The following is a 16362-nucleotide window of genomic DNA, read 5'->3' as shown; positions in this document are numbered from 1 at the left end:
GGGTTCCACATTGTAGACACTTAGCAACTGAAGGCATGCAGAACTACAGATAACAGAAATAAAGAAAGTTCACTCATCTTATGCCTAAAGACCCCAAAGCTGGCTTCTTCTTCACCCATGTGGCAAAGCTGTGTCCTGCTGGGATTTTGTAATGGCTGAGAGTGTATGGTGCAAAGATGAGTATTTGTGTGACATTTGTCCAAAATTTCAAGTAACAGGGGAAAAATAAGAAAGACATTAATGCTTCCTTGGGTGGAAAAAATGCCAGCTTGCTCATCTGAAGGGAATGGCCATGCAATTTGGCAGGGGCTGAACACTTAAAGCCGCTGCTTGCTGTGTGAAGATAGGAATGGCCAAGAGCTTTAAAGAAACAAATTTACATGGTTCTTTATTTGCATTGCATTTCTATTTCACGTTTCCTCCAGGTAACTCAAGGGGGCATACATGGTCCTCCCCCTCCTCATTTTATCCTCACAACAACCCTGTGAGGTATGTTAGAGACGGTGACTGGCCCAAGGTCACCCAGTGAGCTTCATGGCCAAGTAGGGATTTGAACCATGGTCTTCCAGGTCATAGTCTGACATTCTAACCACTATAATTTCTTTACAGTTTTGGAGAGTGTGGGGTTGCACTGACCTCATAGTTGTGAGGTAGCAGAGGGTGGCATGCTTTTCCAGTAAACATCTCTCCAGCACTCCTCAACCTCCCCAGCTGTCTATGCTTCCTGATCTGGAAAAGCCCCATGGAAGAAGTTATGGCCTTTGGTTGAAATGTGGGCACTTGCAAAAGTTGGCTACTGAGCCCCTGGGATTGATGCACTCACTCATTTTGTTTTTAAGGGTAGTCCTTTTAATTTTTTTAAAAAAACAATTGTCACAAAAACACAAACAAAAAAACCTTGAGCAGTTGTCAGGAGAACAGTAGGCAGCCTCCTTAGCTTCCAACATTTGCAGGGGAACCCAACCAAGGACATCATGGGGTTTTCAGGAAGGGTGGGCACCCAGGAAGACCGCAGAATACAGATCACTGATGAGATAATTTGTAAAATGAAAGAAAGGACACTCACAGTCACAAACACACCTCAACCATCTCAAAAGTAAGGTAAGCACAACAAAAATACTTAAAAGGATACATAAAGAATCATATTGTTGTGTGCCTCCCCCAATCTCCGAGCGGTGAGATTTCAGGGGTCACTGCACTCATCCAGGGTTTGGTTTCTTCTGGGAAGAAGGTCAGCAGAGACTGTGGTGTCTTTATGAAATATGGTTTGTTTATTTACACACATTCCAACCTGAGCTTCAGAATGGAGGGGTTCAAGGCATCAGTAGTCCAATATCCAGCTTTTTCATCTGGGTTACAGGAGGCAACCCAAAGGCCATGGTGCAGAGAGCCAGTCTGTCTGCCTGCCTTCCAGTTCCCAGCAATTCTCTAGACACAACTCAAACTACAAGCCTCTGCTGGGCTCCAGGAGGGGGGGGATCCTCTCCTGAAGAGTTTCAATGACAAAAGGGTCTCCCTGGCCCATTCACCATTGCTAGGCAACTGATCAGCTCATTTTCTTACCTGGCCTATCTATTTGGTTAACAAAAGACTTATTTGACCAGCAGAGAGTTCCTCATTCCAAGGCACAGGATTCCAAATCAGAGGCTGGAAAGGGGACCCACAGGAATCATCCATCCCAACCCCCATGCTCATATCAATATCAATCCCACACACACATACACTACATACCCAACCAACTAGTGCATTCTGCAGGAGAGGACATCCCACAGATGCCATCCTATCAAGAGGTCCATTTTGCACAATGTCAGAGCTGAACCTTCAGTGTGGTGGCACTTATGCTTTGTCATTGCATATCAGACAGACTCTCTGGGTTTTTTCCCAGCATCTGCTAAAGACATTCCTCTTTCAACAAGCCTTCTGAATGGAGATCTTTATCCCAGTCGGTACGTGTATTGGATTTGAACTGAATGAATATATGTGCTATTGTTTTAAACAGACAGACAGACAGACAGACAGACAGACAGACAGACAGACAGACAGACAGACAGACAGACAGATAGATAGATAGATAGATAGATAGATAGATAGATAGATAGATAGATAGATAGATAGATAGATAGATAGATAGATAGATAGATAGATAGATAGATAGACAGACAGACAGACATGGGGCTCTGCCCCTGCTTGCTTCACTTGTCAACCATGGCTACCGTCGCCGAAGCCATCCTTAATCCCGGGTTGCCAAATCCCCCTTGCCCCCCACCAGTCACCAAAGCTCTTCCCCTTTCGCCTGGGTCGCCGAACCTCTCCCTCCTTCCCCTCCACAAATCACCAAACCCTCCCCCATGTAGGTTGCCAAACCTGCCCCTTCCCCCCCCACAGGTCATCAATGCTCCCCCCCACCCCCACATGGGTAACTCATGCTCCTCCCACCCCCCACAGCTTGTCAAACCTCTCCCACCCCTTCACGGATCACCAGTGTTTCTCTCTTTCCCTGGGTGACCAATACCCCCCTTACACAAACATGGGTCGCCAATGCTCCCTCACCCCCCCCATGGATTGTCAACACTCCCCAAACCCCTGCATGAGTTGCCAGTGCTCTCCTAGTCCCGGGCAGCTCTGTAAACCACTGCCAGCATTCACCACAGCCCCACCTCCACCACGTACATGATTGCCTTTGTATTGTTGCTGCTGCCGCCGCTGCCACCCCTTCTTGCCATTGCCACTTCTGTCCGTTCCCCCCTCTTGTCACCACCATTGCTGCTGCAGTTTGCCTCACCATGCCTGCCTCACCTGTAAGCGTCATGCCACTTGTGAACGCTTACAAATTATATATACACATATGCAACTGTCTTAACTGTCTTTATACGTGTAACAGTTTTTATGTTTTTTTTAAAAAACATTATAAATTATTTCAGGGAAGATTAAATAGTAGTAGTAGCAGCTGTGACTTTACTCAACTCCTCTGTTAATTTCCAAATGCATTTTCTTTTCTCATTTATTTATTTATTATTTGATTTATATCCCACCCTTCCTCCCAGTGTGAGCCCAGGGTGGCAAACAAATGCACTAAAAACACTCTAAAACATCATTAAACAGACTTTAAAATATATTAAAACAAAATATCTTTAAAAACATTTTTTAAAAAGGCTTTTAAAACATTTTTTTAAAAAAGGTTTAAAAACATATTAAAAAACATTTCCAGCACGAACACAGATTGGGATAAGGTCTCAACTTAAAAGGCTTGTTAAAAGAGGAAGGTCTTCAGTAGGCACCAAAAAGATAACAGAGATGGTGCCTGTCCATTATTTAAGGGGAGGGAATTCCACAGGGTTGGTGCCACTACACTAAAAGTCTGTTTCCTAAGTTGTGTGGAATGAGGCAACAAGATGGCCGGCATGGTAAGGAGTGCATTATCTTCATCTCTCTGTTTGTTTTAAACTCCCCCCCCCAAAAAGCCAGTAATTCGACTATTTAGTGCAACATTGGTTCCTCTAAGTTGTCTCTGAAGGAGTTTAAGTAAACACAGTAAGACGGAAACTGCTTTTTATCCACCTACTGCCTAATAGTCTCTTATCAGCGGCGTCAGCTTGTGAGGAGGGAAGCCTCCTCCTCACGTCTTGGATATGAATATTGAGCAACACAAATCAACCTAGGCATGGTGCATAGGAATTTAATTATAGTGATCCTCATATACGCTGACGTTCAAACTAATAACAGCTTTTGATGTTGTGGACTTTTTGGTCACTCTACCTTTAACAGCCGTGCTCCTTAATTGCTCTCCTCTTAAAGCCATCATTCACATATAATGGTTCATACAAGGAAAATGTACAAAGATCTTGGCATTACCTTCGCTGAGAACACAAGAGTGCCATCTAAGCAGTTAAAAATTACTCGCTTTTTTCCTCCAAACACGGACAAGAAGAAACTTGACACACTTCCTACAGTGGTAGACAGCCCAAAGAATGATGACAAGGGCTCCTTAAACTACCAGTGCTTTAATAGTGATCCCATTATTTGCACAAACAGGAACTTGGACTGGTCTATAGATTTGAAAGGCACCCTCTTACCTGGCTCCTTGTCTCCTCCTCCACGAAATCTGGCGCTAGAATTAGAACAGGCTGAGCTAGAACTGGCTGAACATCTATCACACCCAGAGCATTCTAGCAAGCCAGAAAACTCAGCCCAAAATGGGGCTCACAATGGAGGCGCCCAGGAGGATGCGAACTTTTCATGTATGTCAACCTCCTACATGCTCCAGAACCCTCCAGGCCAGAATTAGTTAATAGGCAAACAGTGTGCTCCTAGCGTAGGTGATTTCCACTGGATGGAATCCCAGTTTGACATAATCTCGAGGGAAATTTGCTGTATTAAAAAATTTATTATGGAGACCAATGGCTTATTAACCACCCTCACTAAGGAATTCAAAAAAGTGAATGACCGGCACAAGATCAACACTACTTCAAATAACCCCTTCACGGAACAGACACAGCACCGTAAAGCTAAGTCGGGCAACCATACGATGCCGGGGATGCGCAAATGTTGTGCTAAACTGAAAAGGACTACAATTGGGAAAAAACCCAAAAAATATTAAGAATTACAAGGCCCCGAGGGCTAAGAAAATGAACTTTAACAAACTATTTAAATTACTGGATGCCCAATTAAAACCTAGGTATACGCATAGCATCTTAAAATCCTCCCAAGACCGATGCTGTCCGCCATCAGATCACCATACTGATACATTTCTTTTAACCATGCGGTCTCCAGTGCGGGAGCAACCACATGAGAAAGAAGTGCGGACAGACTCAAATCTTGCTTGCTCGTTGAATAAAGAGAAATTCTGGAATTTAAGATATAGTCAAAACAAAATAGTTTTACTTAACTGTCCAAGGATTAATCCATATGACTCTTCATACAGGCAGAAATTACATATCTCCAACTTTCTCCATTCAATGACCTTTACTCGGATAAAGGCATCAGACATTTCCATTGTGGAACCTCTCCAGGACATCATTATGAACAACAAGGTCCTCCTCACCTTCAGAGACTCGGAAGCTGTAAGCTTTTTACAAGCTAACAAACGCACTTTGCTGTTATATGGGATAACTACTTGATGGCACTTCCAAAATGTAAATGGCCCCTACCCTTTGTTACCAGAATTGAAGCTGACTCAACCACCCCGAGTTGATAAAATTGCTGCCCACGGATTGAAAACCCTGGTCAAGAGATCGCTGGTTGTTGATGGTGTATCGCCAACAAAGGTGACCTCACTCGACAGGACTGCTACACTTCATCATTCAGCGGGTAACGGTGGGCTTTGCACTAATGTAAATCTGTCTATCCATCCTCGCCAGGACCTCAGCAACCATGCCAACGTAGATAACAGGGAAGAAGCTTTTAGCTTCTTCATCGATGAAGAGGAGGAGCTTTTTACAAACTTTATCACTCTGCTGAACTATGCTCAACAAGACATCATCTCTAGACTAAACAATCTTATTACCCGATTACAGGCCAGGATGTCTCAATCCGATTCCTCAGCACAAGTAAGACCAGAGATTCAAATTATGGCAGAGGCGCGGAGATCCTCTCAGCCTGAAGCGATGGGTCTTGCAGTCCAGAGGGAGGAGGATCAAATACATCTTCAACACCCCGCCAGTGCTCCTTTGCTGAGCAGAAGAGTATACTTGAACACCTATTCTACACCATCCTGGACCGATGTGAGATTTTTAGAGGATATTGAGATGGGATCGCCATCCAAATGTACACCACTGCCCTTGATTCCAGTGCAGAAGCACCCTGTATCTAACATCTGCAGACTGTCGCACACATGTGAGGCTGTAGTTCATACTATGGACCAATACAATTCGACTCCATCAGACAATCTGCCGGATACGTTGTTTTCTGACTGACTGCCTCTGCCATTAGCTATAAAGAAATAGTCCACTACCAGAGTGGTGTCCTGGAATGTTGCCGGCTGGTCCACTAAACTTGTGGACAGCTCATTCAAAGAATTTTGCAACCAATCCCAAATTCTTTGTATACAGGAAACTTGGGTTACCTCATCATCCTTTCCCTCACTCCCCGGATTTGTTGCTTTTTTTCTCCCTGCCTCTAAATCCCCAAAAGGGGGTAGACCGTGTGGTGGATTGGCCACGCTAATTTTGGCTGATCTGAATGTGATTGCTAATCAGGTAGAGGTGATGCCTACTAATAATATCTTAATTACGCAAATTACTTGGACACCCAATATGAAATGGTTTCTAATTAATGTTTATGCTCCTCCCAGGAATTCTAGGCAGGTGGGTAAATATATTTGGGCAGAACTGGATCAGGTTCTGAACCATTTATTCCAGGAGTCTCCCGACCCTTCAATTTTATTGGTGGGGGACTTTAACGCCAGACTGGGCTTGAATAACATTGAAATAGGAAGTAAATTGGGTCTGTCATCGGAGGATTTAGCTTGCTTCCCCTTAAGGGAATCCAGGGATCCAATCATCAACTCTGCAGGACATTTGTTATTTGCTCTTATTTTTAAATATCAGCTTTTTATTTGTAATGGCTCCTCTAGATTCCTGACAGCGGGCATGCATACGTATTATGGTCCAAGAGGGAGGAGTGCTATCGATTTGATGATTCTCTCTCCCCCTCTCATTCCTCACCTTGAGTCTTTCGCTGTTTCGATTAGATCGGAAAGCGACCTCATGCCGGTTAGTTCCCTTTTGATAGCACCCATGCCCATTCCACCTAGTGTTTCTATTCCCGTCGATAGTATTATTAAGCAGAGTGGCCAGAGGATCTGCTGGAATGGAAAGATTAAAGACGAGCTAATTTGCCACCTAAATTCAACAACCTTATTTAACTTGCGCGAGCAGCTTCTTGATGCTGCAGATCCCCTTGAATGTTATAATTCCATAATTATGACCCTAAGGCCATTGCTGACTCGCTCCACTCCGATTCCCTTGAGGAATCGAGGTTGGTTTATTATTATTATTATTATTATTATTATCTAAAATTTATTTGACGCCTATCTGACAGGACAACCTGTCACTCTAGGCGACATACAAAGGAATAGAACAAAACATATCAAAATATAAATCAACAGGTACATAATAAAAATACTAATCACAGTAAAAACCCCAATATCAGACCACCCCCTTAGCCACCTAACTATAGCACATTTCATTCATCTGACTGTACAAAGAGCCATGTCTTCAGCTGCCTCCGAAAACACAGAAGTGAAGGGGCTAGGCGAGTATCAACCGGTAAAGTGTTCCACAATGTGCCGAATCCAAAAATAATCTTGCCCGCGCCATTAGGAACTTAAGGCGGATAGATACGCCGGAACACTATGACATCTTTGTACAGCTCCGCAGAGCCTATAAAAATTTAGTACATTCCAAAAGAGCAAACCATATTTGACAACAATGGCTGGAACTGGGATTTGCCGCTCTGGAACGTAACACGGCCAAGTTTTTGGAAGCTAATCTCCAAAGGATTAAAAGGGGAATATAGCAGCTTGGATAATCAAATAACGTCAACTCAATGGTGCTCCTACTTTTCTGCTATCTATAGTAAGGTTTCCCCTCCCCCTTCCACAGATGTCCAATTTAAAATTGAACATCTGTTAGCTCAATGCCAGGAATGGGAACCTGTCACCCCCTGCGAAATATCCACTCTGGTTAATTCCCTGCCTGGGAAGAAAGCACTGGGTGAGGATATGCTTCCGGTTGAACTGCTTAAAGCTGACCCTGATTGGTGGGCCCCTGCCCTTGCTAAGATGTTCACCTTTATTAATCAGCATGGTACAATACCTAAGGGCTGGGGTGATAGCATTGTGATACCACTTCATAAAAGAGGTTTGAAAGCTGATCCAGCCAATTTTAGGCCAATTAGCCTCCTCGACGTGACTGCTAAAATTTATGCTAAATTTTTACTGGCTAAATTGGATTCATGGGTTGCTAAGAACTCGATTATTGCGGAAGAACAGGCGGGTTTTTCCAAGGGAAAGTCCACTATGGATCAATGTTTTATACTCTCTCATCTAATCAAGAAATACTCGTCGATTGCCAGAAAGGAATTATTTGTTACGTTTGTGGACTTTTCATCAGCCTTCGATCTTATTGACAGGGATCATCTCTGGCAAAAATTATCCTTCACCAATATAGACAGGCGACTGTTCTGGCTGATTCGAATGCTTCATACAGATACCTCACTCAGGGTCAGGCTGGGTGCTAAAAGTCTCCTCTCTGATTCTGTCCTAACCAATAGAGGGGTATACCAGGGCTGCCTTTTGGCCCCGTTCCTTTTTAATTTCTATATCAACAATATTATAATGGAATTGTCTGGGCCAGAGTATTTCCTCCCCTCAATTTTAAATGACAAACTCTCGGTGCTATTGTATGCCAATGATTTAGCCCTCCTGTCCGTCACCCAAATTGGCATGAGGAGATTGTTAAGACAACTGGGAACATTTTGTGATAGGGAACATTTGCTAATTAACTACTCCAAAACTAATGTAGTAGTATTTGGAAATAAAAATAAAACCCATGTTTGGAAAATAAAGGATAAGCCCATTAAACAATGTCGTAGCTACAGATATTTGGGTCTCACCTTTAACAACAAGTCCTCATGGAAACCACACTTTGAGTTGATTAAACTGAAGGCTAATTATTCCATTCAACTCCTACTTCGGTTTTTCAAATTCAAAGGAGGTAGCCTGATCCCCCCTGTTACTGAGGTCTTCCAAAGGAAAATAACCCCTATGCTTCTATATGGGTCTGAGATCTGGGGTCACGCCAACCTTTCCACCCTAGAGAAGGTACAAAATTCTTTCATTCGATCTGTGCTGGCAACACCAAAAGGTACCCCCATAGCTTTTATGTGGGTAGAGGCAGGCATTCTTTCATTAGAAGCCATGGCCCATGTGACCTTAGCTGGTTACTGGCTAAAATTGGTTTTCATGGCTGACTTGCGTCTGCCGAAAAAATGTCTGCTCAAACAATCTCAAAACCTTACGCATAACAGCTGGCTGACTCGGGCCAAATCTCTACTGTCTGTATATGGGATAAGTATAGAATCTGCTCCTTCCCATTTCTTGAGACAGGTGAAGCAGAATCCAAAGGATAGAATTCTTCTATATGCAAAGAGATGGGATCTTTATGCCTCTACTCAGTCTTCTTTCTCCCTTTGGTACCCCATTTTTAAAACTACTTTTGCTGTGGAGAAATATTTCTCTTATCTAAATGTGCCGCTGTTGAGAAGAGCCTTACGGCTCTCCCTTTTCAATCAATGCCCACAGCTGTGCTTGAGGGGAGATATGCTAAAACTCCAATTCACCTGCGTCTGTGTATTTGTAAGTCTGGTGAGGTTGAGGACATTGCCCACTACCTTATGAGTTGCCCTCTGTATAAAGAGCCGAGGTCTAAATTCCTCTCCCCATTCATTTGCTCTCTGGTGAATAGGCCTCCGCTAGAACAAGTTAGTGTACTGTTAGCTGGTGGAGACATGTTTTTAACTTGTCAAGTGGCAAACTTCGCCGTTGCTGCAGGCAAAATTAGGTCCAAACACCTAAAGCAAATTCTAGCCTAGGCGTGTTATGAATGAATCTTATTTTAATTTGACTCCGGACCGGATATTTTAAATGACAAGCTGGTGCCAAGCTGATATATCACGACTATGGACCTTATGTGGTCCAATAATTTTAAGGGTACCTGCTATTTTTAAATATTTGTATTCATAGATGCTGTAGCCAATTTTGTACCTTGTACTCCGTACTCTGTATTATATTGTGGTGGCCGATGGCCATGAGCAATAAAGTTATTCATTCATTCATTCAGTTGTGTGGAATTGACCTCCTGATAAGATGGTATCTACAGGAGGCCCTCACCTGGAGAGTGCAGCGACTGACTGGGTATATAAGGGATAAGACGGTCTTTCAGGTATCCTGGTCTCAAGCTGTATAGGGCTTTGTACACCAAACCCAGAACCTTGAACTTAGCCTGGTAGCTAATAGGTAGCCAGGGCAATTCTTTCAGCAGTGGGGTTACATGTTGGCAATACTCTGACCCAGTGAGTAGTCTTGCTGTCACATTTTGCATCTGCTGCAGCTTCCGGACCAACCTCAAGGGTAGCCCCACATAGAGCACATTACAGCAATGGCTATCCCAGTCCAGAAACGGCTACAGCTCTCTTACCAGCCAAAGCTGGTAAACGACACTCCTAGATACTGAGATCACCTGGGCCTCAAGCAACAAAGGTGATTGATTAATTAATTAATGGAGAATGTTTTTTATTTTTTTTAAAAAAAGAACAGAAGAACTTTTCAGCTGATGAGGATTGGGCTGATTAGTGAGGCAGGCCCACCCCTCTCCACTCCACCCCTGAAATGCCCTGGGTAGTTGTCAAAGATGCAAATGGGCACCTCCACCTTCCTGGAAGAATCCTTCACCCAGCTCAGCAATGACAGGACAGCAAGCTTTTCTTCTGCATGCCAGGTGGCTCATTCCGGCTGAATCTGTCTGTGCTAAATGTCGGGCCCATTTGCATTCTCCCATTGTTAAAAGCTTTGAACTTTGCAAAAGAGTTATTTGTTCCAACGTGGGCATGAATCTTTAATTTGGGATTTTAAATAATAATAATAATAGAGAGACAGAGAGAAATTGCAGCACTTGAGAACAAAGGTGCATTCAAGGCTGGTTCACCTTCCCTTGTCAGCTGGCACAGCTGGCAGCGTGCTTTACACATGTTTGCTGCCCAGGAGATAAAATATATCATTACCCCTGATCTTTCTGTGCCAGATGGAATTTGCAACAGTGCTGGCCCTTTCAGAGCACAGTCACCCACTATGCCTCCATCTGCACTGTACATTTAAAGCAGTCTGACACCACTTTAAACAGCCAAGGCTTCCCTCAAAGAATCCTGGGATCTGTAGTTTGTTAAGGATGCTGAGCATTGTTGGGAGACCCCTATTCTTTTCACAGAGATACAGTTCCCAGAGTTCCCTCAGAAGAGGGATTGATTGTGAAACCACTCTGGGAGAGAGGAAGGGAGGGGAGCTCCAGTCCCTGCAGATCCACACGGGATGGATCAGGATGTGGATCCATAGCCGCCGCCTCAGACCTGCAGTTGACTCTGAGGAATCCTGGTCTGAGGCCATGATGCCAATTACATTCTGTTTTACTCTGCAGTGCATCCACATGCATGTTCCCATTTTCCCTGCTTCTGCTGTGTATCCAAAAATACACCCCAGGCAACATTTGGATGTGTTTCCAAATTTATACCCCCATCCCCATTCTGCCCTATTCTGATGCACAGCCAAATATGGATTCCCATCCCCAATTTGGATTCTCAGCTAGTCACAGTGCATGATTTATGGCAAGATCAGAGAGTGAGTCTTGCTGCACAGCCCTGGCAGACACTGAGATATCCAGCACCATAGGATGTCAAGGCATGGCTTGCCTTCCAAGCCCCATGACCTCCTCCAAATCCACAGAGCAGCAGCAGCAGCAGCTGTAGAGCACCCCAGAATATGCTCTATCCTTTAAAATATCCTTAGGTGTGTGTGTGGGTGTGTGTGTGTGTTTTGAAAGGGAAAGAAAAGGAAACTGTTTATGGCCAGTTTGCTAATACACCTGGTTCAAATCCTGTGCTGGACAGGCTATTGCACAGTAAATGATTACAGAGTACAATGGGAAGAGAAAAGCCTTCAGAACCTATTGTGTTTTTTGTGAAGGGGAATGGATCATGGATGCTCAGAGGCAGCAACCTTTCATGTGTAAACTTCAGTGTTGTGGATAGACAAGTATGTCCTTATAATTATTTGTGGAATGTTGGAGGGCACGAAGAGACAAGTGCAACTTTATTGTGTAAACTATGAACACAAGAAAGGGAGGAAGCTTCATGAATGGAGAAAATTTGGGGAGAGCCCACAGCTCATTGGCAGAGTGCCTGCTTTGCTTGCAGAAGGTCAAGAATGAAATTCCTGGCAACTACTGTTCAAAAGGAGTACGTCTCAGTTTTGGTTTCTCTGCACTACTCATTTTTCCAGTCTTATGTTCTACATCACTTTGCAATTTTTAAACAAAAGTTCTTACAAAAATTCATCAGCATTTTAGTGCGAATTTCTCCTAATATACACATTTTGTATGCAATTTTGCCCAAGTGTATACATTTTTGCAAAGCAATTCCTCCCAAATTGATGTAGTTTTATATGTGCTTTTCAGAAATATATGCATTTGTATGCACACTTTACCCTAGCAGATGCATTTTTTGTTCACTTTACTTGGCTGGAGACCTGCATGCAAAACTTTGAGGAGTCTGAATTTTGAAGGATGGCTGTGTTTAGGTTTGCATATTGTTTAAGAAAGTGTGAATTAGATAAGTTTACTGTTAAATGCCAACTGAATGCTTTCCCCCTACTTGGCAGCAGATAATGGCAAAGATCTTTGCCTGAGACTCTGCAGAGCAGCTGTGAGACAAAATTGACAGTACTGGGCTAAATAGACAATAGCTATAAGGCAGCTTCTGAGGTTTCTAAAATGGTTGTGAAGTTGCTTTCCTTTTGAAGTTGTTTTCCTACTGAAGGGAGCACAGCTCCAGGATGTTATTTTATTTTATTTTATTTTCAAAAGTAGGAGTGATGGCACTGTCTGTTGGAGTGCCAGGGTAACTGATGTATCTTCCTTGCTAAGGCAAGTGAATGAGGTGGTAATCAGGCTTTGTATGTGACAGATTAGCATAGACAAAGACAGAGAATGGGGAATATATTCAAGCAGAGGCTAGATACTTCTTTTCTTTTCTTTGGTGGGGCCCTTACTTCATGCCAGAAGTTTAAATAGTAAAATGGCTGTCCAGGTTCATTTGCATTTCTAATTCAGAGCTAAATATTCAATTTCAGAGGAATGAAGACTGACAGTTGACCCTAAAAGGGGGGGGCTATAATGCAATGTACTGCTGTTCTTTTTTGGGGGGTGTACATATGGATCAACAGAGGTTCTGCATATTTTTGGAATCTTGGGGGGGATGACTATGAGGACCATCATTATAAACTCCTGCACTTCCAAACTGACCACTACACCTCTGGTCACTGATTCATAGGGTCACCTTAAGTCGTAGTCAACTTGGAGGCACATAACAACAACAAAAAACACCTCTGTGTGTTGGGCATGCCAAACCAATGTCTCCCAGATTATAAACCAGCTCAGCCCTCTTGACATGCTCCCTGCTGAAAATACACACCTAACCATGTTCAAAGTAGAGGTACCTCCCCAAATCTGTGTGTGCAAGCATTCCTTCCCTGTCACATTGCCACATGCCCTTTCCCCCTCTCTTGAGAAACAAAACCCATTCAGGCATGTTAACAAAGTCATGACTTACTCAAGGAGCATCTGCCATGGGACATCAAGCAAGATCCCGTTCAGAATGATCAGACTTACTTTGTGAAAAGGGCTAGAGAGGAAAGTCCAACAGCATCCCCCAGACTGTTGCAAAACCCAGCTGCCATGAGTGTGCTCTGCACTGCCTTGTGGCAGAGTGCAAATAGTAGAATTGCAAACAAGCAAACAAACAAAAACAGAAAGCCAACAAGAATATTCTAAACATGGAATATTCATGGTTTTCTAGTTACAGTGAAGGAAAAATCAATTTTAAATGGATTTATGCACAGAATTTGGTATTTCTGGCCCAACTGAACTCTGCTTGTGTTGGGCTGTCTCTTGCATCAAGTGTCTGCTTATGTCTGAGAGACTTATGCATTTTCATTTTTTTTAAAAAAAGTCCAGCTAATATGCAAAATTGTACATCCAAAATATGTATGTGTATAATGCATATAAAAGAATCAAGCCCTATGCTATACTCTATTTCTGCAGCATAATTTAATGCACCCTTATTTTTATATACTTATATGCATTGTCGTATGTACCTGTTTATGCTCTGGCTACTTTAGGGAATGGGGCAGGTTATGAGGAGAATCTCGTCAAGATTAAGGAGCGAGATGGGAATTAGAAAAGGACTGTGTGGATAAGCTCTTCATTAAGATTCTCAGAAAATTCCATCCCTACCTTCCTGTAACATGCTGAGAATTAATACTAACATATATCATGCACACACCCATCCCAAGCCAAAGAACGCAGAAATGTGAGACCTGATGGATCAGGCCAATGGCGCATCTAATTCAACACTGTGGCCAATCAGATGCCTCTTTGGAAAACCCACAAGCAGGACCTGAGTGCAACAGCACTGTCCCCTCCTGCAATTTCCAGCAACTGGTATTCAGAAGCATACTGCCTCCGACAGTGGAGGTAGCACATATCCACCAGGGTTGGTAGCCACGGATAGCCTTTTCCTCCATGAATTTGTCTAATCCTCTTTTAGAGCCATCCAAGTTGGTGTCCTTTACTGCCTCCTGTGGGAGCAAGTGCCATAGTTGATCTATGCGCGATGTGAAGAAGTACTTTCTTTTCTCTGTCTTCAATCTTCATCGTTCACCTTCATTGGTCAGAGGAGACATGATAGAAGTGTATAAAATTATGCATGGCATTGAGAAAGTGGATAGAGAAAAGTTCTTCTCCCTCTCTCATAATACTAGAACTCGTGGACATTCAAAGAAGCTGAATGTTGGAAGATTCAGGACAGACAAAAGGAAGTACTTCTTTACTCAGCGCATAGTCAAACTATGGAATTTGCTCCCACAAGATGCAGTAATGGCCACCAGCTTGGATGGCTTTAAAAGAAGATTAGACAAATTCATGAAGGACAGGGCTATCAATGGCTACTAGCCATGATGGCTGTGCTCTGCCACCCTAGTCAGAGGCAGCATGCTTCTAAAAACCAGTTGCTGGAAGCCTCAGGAGGGGAGAGTGTCCTTGCACTCAGGTCCTGCTTGCGGGCTTCCCCCAGGCACCTGGTTGGCCACTGTGTGAACAGGATGCTGGACTAGATGGGCCACTGGCCTGATCCAGCAGGCTCTTCTTATGTTCTTATGTACTTAAACTTTTCTATCCATGCCATGCATAATTTTATACACTTCTATTACATTGCCTCTTACTCACCTTTTTTCTAAACTAAAAAAAAAAACCCAAAAGCTGCAACCTTTCTTGTTGCACTCAAGCCCAGCTTGTGGGCTTCCCAGAGCCATCTAGCTGGCCACTATGAGATGATGATGCCGGTCCATGATGGGCTTTTGGCCTGATCCAACAGGTATCTTCTTATGCCCTTAAGTATGGCTAGAAAAGACTCCTGTCTGAAAACTTGGAGAGCCTCTGCCAGTCAGTGAAAGCAACACTGAGCTAGATGGGCAAATAGCTTGACCTGGTCATGCCCCATGTGACCCTTGTCTCCTGCTCTAGCTGCAGACCCGTCACCCGGCGGCACATTGGCAGCTCCTGGTTTCTGGGGCACTTGTTCTAATGTTCACCAGGATTACCCAACCCCTTGATGCTGCTGCCTGTCTTTCTGTAAAAAAGAAGCAAAGCTAACAAAATTCTCTGTCCCAGAAAATAGTCTGAATGCTGCAGGATGCAAATCAGCCATAAAAAATAGGACATTTTTCTCCACCAAAGTATCCAGTAAGTAGATAGTTCAGGAGATTTATACTTTCACAGAGCCCCACCATCCTCCCCTTTCCTTCAGGATGCGAGCCAGAAAAAAATGTTTATTATCAGAGGAAGGCAGAAGCTGTAAGGCTGTAAAAAGCTATAACATAGTGGAGACATCTGTTTATTGGTTTACATTGGGAGGCTGGGAGGGAGCCTGTGGATGCTGTGGCATAAACGTGGATTTGTTTGCAGGGGGTTTGTTTTTTCAGTTTATTGTGTCATCTCTCTGCATTTGTGTACCGTGGGAGATAATAGCAAGACCACGTGCTTTTAGCCCAAGCAATTCGATCCAGAATGAATATTCCCTAGATCTGTGATCACAATCAATAGCATGAATTACATCTAGTGGTCCACGTCTAGCGTGTGTGTCCAATTACTTAATACAGAATACTTAGACCTTAATAGCAGAGCATTCTTGATGTTTTAATGGGATTGTATTTTTAATTATTGTGTATTTTAACAATGTTGTGTAATTGTTTTTAAATATTTTATAAACTGCTTAGAAGCCTATTTTGGCATTAATTGACACATAAATTAATATAATACTAATAGCAGTGTTGCAGCAACAGCAACAGCAACAACAATAACAATTCCTAATCTGCAGGTTTTCTGCAGGAGGAAGTTTAGGATTGAGCAAAGATATTTCTCCACTGGTAGAGAAGAACTCTGCAGACAGGGAGATGAGGGCCACATTCATACCATACATTTTATTATATTAATAGTCCACTTTAAACACTCATGTCATCTCTCAAAGAATCCTGGGAAG

The 16362-nt window shown here is 43.2% G+C and overlaps 1 protein-coding gene across 7 annotated transcripts in view; it reads left to right on the top strand.

Annotated features, from left to right (window-relative positions):
- Nucleotides 1–16362, top strand: part of LINGO1 (leucine rich repeat and Ig domain containing 1) — a 1021808-nt gene that overhangs the window by 487743 nt on the left and 517703 nt on the right. Inside the window, exon 1 of one of the 7 annotated variants that reach the window (XM_061595348.1) lies at nt 3376–3404. The exons of the other annotated variants lie outside the window; for them this stretch is intronic. The gene's annotated coding sequence lies outside the window, so the exon portion shown is untranslated. Of the gene's footprint in view, nt 1–3375; nt 3405–16362 lie in introns of those variants that run through there. 7 annotated transcript variants of the gene reach the window in all.

The sequence above is a fragment of the Rhineura floridana genome, chromosome 14 (assembly GCF_030035675.1).
Source record: "Rhineura floridana isolate rRhiFlo1 chromosome 14, rRhiFlo1.hap2, whole genome shotgun sequence".
Taxonomy (NCBI): Eukaryota; Metazoa; Chordata; class Lepidosauria; order Squamata; family Rhineuridae; genus Rhineura; species Rhineura floridana.
The sequence above is the reverse complement of the archived record's forward strand: the minus strand, read 5'-3'. Positions and strand labels throughout refer to the sequence as shown.